Source organism: Habropoda laboriosa, unplaced genomic scaffold (genome assembly GCF_001263275.1).
Source record: "Habropoda laboriosa isolate 0110345459 unplaced genomic scaffold, ASM126327v1 scaffold42, whole genome shotgun sequence".
NCBI classification, from domain to species: domain Eukaryota; kingdom Metazoa; phylum Arthropoda; class Insecta; order Hymenoptera; family Apidae; genus Habropoda; species Habropoda laboriosa.
This window is the reverse complement of record NW_017100181.1, coordinates 2,012,473-2,017,300: the sequence shown is the minus strand read 5'-3', so window position 1 is coordinate 2,017,300 and position 4,828 is coordinate 2,012,473.

The following is a 4,828-nucleotide window of genomic DNA, read 5'->3' as shown; positions in this document are numbered from 1 at the left end:
TATTAATAACACCACATATCACGTCTGTAAATGAGTAGATGTTGTAAGCGAAAGACAATATGAAGAAATATGAAGAAATGTTGGAATTATGCGCATTGATTATCTTGATGCTTATGTGTCGCAGTATAGGGTGTTTAAAAAGAATATTAACAGTTATATCGTGGAAGTAATTAAAAAAAAAGAAAGAACAGAACTGGTAAGCCAATATTTGTTTTCATTTACTTTATTTACTTTCATTTAACATTTTCTAATTTTTATTTTTTTCAAGGAAATCGAAAGAAAATATTTTTTTTTTTTTTTAAGCACCCTATATATTGCGAATATATTTATCAAAAAAGTTAGTGAATTAGTGTGGAATTTTTAATTTTTTTAGAATATCACGAACATGGTAATTTACCGTGTAATACTGTTCTAACGTTGTTCTGTAGGTAATATGGAACTAATTAATGTATGTCACAGACCTTCTATTATACTGCAATAGATAATCTCTTGTTGCTGTTAATAAAATGTAAATAGTGATTTACAACACGAAATCCACATGTATGAAGATACTTTGCTACTAAATATCGGGATAACTGATACAGCACTTGATCTTAACACGGAAACATGGTGATTTACAACGACCACTGCAACCATAATTTATCTGTAATTTCAGGATGACTCTAATAAGTCATTGTTAGCACTGCATTATCTTCTAGCTCTAGTGGTAAAACAGTTAGAAGAAAGTTTGTTCTCTATGTCGTGTTGCTTTTTTTTTATAAATCATTTTATATTTCGTTAGTTTCAAACTCGGTAATTAAACACACTTTTGTAGATAATGTTCGTCATTTGTTTAATGCAATGCAAATTTTACATTATTATTAAATTATTATATATCTTGTCTCATTATTACATTATTTAAATTACTTTTTTAAAATTTCTGACGTATAAATGTTTTAGCTGTGAATTACAAGGAAACTTCTATTTTGTTGCTCAAATGACTGCGCTTAAATCTGAAGAATGAAAAATTAATAGTAATACAGTAATTTTCATAAGGTGTAACAGCAGGTACCTGTAATGCAAAAGCAAGAAGGGAATGTACTGATTTTTAAAGCAACACAGTGAATTTAAAAAATGTTGATTTTTTAAACTTATAAAATACTCTAGAATATAATTTATATTCACAAAATATTTAAAAAATTTACATTTACAAAATTTATTTATCAAAAATCTTGGAACATTTGTGAAATCTTTCAAAAGGAGAATCCCCACGTTTCCCGAAAATTTTTATAAAAAGATCGTGTCGCAAATTCGATTTCATATTGAATTAAGATTCTATACGAATTTCGTTCGAACGTTTCGTTCAAAGTTTTTCCACTTCGAAATGAATGTTCAAAGCATCGAGAGACTCTAAAAAAGCAAAGAGTTTACGAAAGCACTCGCGGGGAAAAAAGGTAGCCTGGCAATTTGACAAGGCAAGCCTTTTTCAATTCCTTCGCGAAGAAAACACTTGGAATTTCGTTGCTTCACAAATCACCGATTCACGTGTGTTTTGCACGCATTTTTCTTGGCGAGGGAAAAAACAAAAGGAGAACGCGTGACGAACGATAATCTGCGATCTAGTTTCACAATAGCGTAATCGACGTATTTCTACGAAATCTTGAAAAAAAAAAATGGTGTCTCGAAAGTCGGCCACTGTTCGACCAATCAAATAGGAAGAAAATGAACCAAGAATTATAATTATAATAATTCAGTTATAACCAAAGAATTAGTCATACTAAATCACACTTTTACACTGTCGAATATTTCAAATGACGAGGATAGCGAGTTGGAGCCAATTGAAAAGAAAAGATTGACTGCTTTGGAGAACAGTGTCGACAGCAACAACGAATAAAAAGATTTTCTTTTTTCTGAGCTCTCATTACTTTTTTTTTTTGAGGGGGGAAATATGTGAAATAAATATTTTTATAACTTACACTGGTTTTTCTCTTACGTACTTTTTTCTTTCATACTAGCAGATTCCATTTACGCGATTTTCGGAAAAAGAACCTCATGGAATGCTAGGAACCAATGTAGCATTTTTCCAGTAAATTCGATTCCATTGACAGTTGTTTCAGAAATCGACGATTAAACTGTCCGAATGTATTCTACTCGTTGTTAAAAAAAATTCATGTGATTCTGACGTATAGCCTTCACGGTTGACATTTCATTTACCTAAAAATTTAACAAGAAAGTGGCCATTTTGAAGAGAAAAGTAATAACGTACAAGAGGCTGTTTATTCATAATTCTTACAGAAAGTCATAAGAGAAATATGTATAAAACAGCCGTTTCAACTAGTTTCATGGTTTTACTGGTGAGAAGGTGGTGAAATTTGATTTATACACATACAGGGTAAAGCACATACACTTGTCCACCCCGAATAACTTTGTGCAAAAAAGTGTTTTTTATATAGAAATTGCACGGTATCGAAGGGAACGTACGATGCTGAAACGGTTTTCTTTAAATAACCTGTTTGTTTACGAGATATCAACGCGGCCTTGAATTTTTTAAATAGAACGTGCACCTTTTTGCACCGAGATTTAGGAAAACAGTGAATTTTCTAGGAGGAAATTATAAAATATGAGAAAAAAATAATAACTTATATAAAATTATGGATTATTTGTATTTTCTATGAATTACACGATTACTAGAGAAAAAAATCAAAATCAAAGTATGGAATAGTATAAAGGTGGACAATTTCTGTCCTTAATTAAGAAATTGCACAGGTGTACACGGGTGTACAGACGTCAAGGGGCATAATTTTGAGCACGTGCTGTAACTAAAGTAAATAGTAAAACCATGAGCAACGTTTTTGTAAATATTTGGCTTATCATTAGGTTTAGGACAAATAAAGCTTAATACATCCTCATAGAAAATTTGCTGCTCTTTTAAATTTTCATACAAAACCAATTCCACATAAAAAATTCAACGTCACCCTGATTTTTCGTAAACAAATAGGTTATGTAAAAAAAAAAACACGGTGCAACACATACTTCAGGGTGAAAAAGTTATGCGATTCACTCTGTATATCTACAACTTATTATATCGAGTAAGAAAACAATAAGAGAACTTTTAACATTAAAGTTGACAAATGAGAAGAGTAAAATTCGTCTTGTTGTTACTCATGCATTAAATATATACTCTAATTTATATTTAATATTACATTTATATGTTCGAATTTATAACGTTTAATGATAATTTGAAAAAAAAACATTTCGACAAAAAATGTGATCGATTCAGCGTTATGCAAGAAATGATTTACTTAAGCAGGAAGTTTCATGGAACTTAATTGAAGGTAAACCATGAATTTTTGTTGCAATCAATTGGTAAATGAATTTTACACTGAATTTAATCATCAACGCACTGTGATAATATTGAAGTGCAATTTATTTTGTCCGGCGAATCAATGTTTGTATATTTAATCAAGTGATTTAATGAAAAACTTTTGCTTCCAAACTTGAAGATTTTTAAATAAAATATAATTTAAATGAAGGCATTGAGATTGTACTAAGATACTTTTAACGATGAATATGATTGTTTTATTAATTAATTGGTACATACGAGTATATAGAATTTTTAATAAAATGTTTGATGCTGTACTACTATTGAACTATGGATTAATTTTATATCGAACAGATTGCAGACACAATTTTCTAGTATTTTCCAGTTACAAAGTCAACACTTGAAACTCCCTTATTACGTATTTACTAAAGCCACAGTTTTCGTTATCTTATCGAAGCAATTTATTGATGTATCATTTTATATTTAATTACGCTTAACGTATACTCCATTTCGGAAACAATTATTTTTATCACGAGATATTCTAAAAGTGCAAAGTTCTTCCGAATAGAATGTAAATCGTTCTTTTTTGTATTAATAGTAAATGTTACGTTTCTAACAGAAAGCAAGAAAATAGTTGTACAAAGACTTTTCGACTGAATCTGCCTCGAAATTATTCGACTAAATGTATATTCAAACATAAACAGAGAGACTCACGTAATTAATTTCACCATTGGAACCCTTCGGTTCATTTTCACGATCCATTCTTCCCGGTAAATTTATCCCCGGCCGCCCTTTTCCGCCGATTTCTTCAATTGACGAAAATCAACCGAGCATCCAACGCGGAACAATGAATCGAATAAACAATAATGATCCGCGTGGGTGTACTGAGTTAGCTGGTAACACGTGTTCTTTCATATATCATCGAGAGGTGTCAACAAGGAGTGTATCGCTTCCAGGAGGGGAGAAATTACACACTTTCCCTCTCTCTCATCCCTTGCCCGTTTCCTTTTTCCTTCTTCTTTTGCTCCTTTTGTATTTCCCTGTTGCAGCGCGAACGCGACCCTGAACAAAGGAAAAACGGACCTGGATGGAAAAACTCGAGGACGAGCGACAGTGAAATTTCACGTTTCGTGATTCAGTTGAACGATGTCGGCGACCTTTTCGATCATTTTTGCAACAACCTACCGAGCGATTTTAATGTTTTTCTTAGAGCTACATTTTCTTTTCCCTCCCCCCTGGTACCGTGAAATATTCATATACCAGGACTATTATAGTCGTTTCTGCTGTTATTTGCTCTCGTTGACTTTTGTAATTGAAACTTCATTTTAACGAGCATTCTGAGAACTTATTTTCACGTGCACCGTTGATTTGCTGGAACAGTGACACAACTAACAAGAGTCAATTTTTTTTTAACAGATTTGGTTCGAAGTTTCTTTCTCATTTTTTTTTTTCTTTTACAGTTTAGTTCATAGTCTTTGGGGTTTGATCTCGATTGCGAGAATAGACCATGAGTGAAATATTTGAATG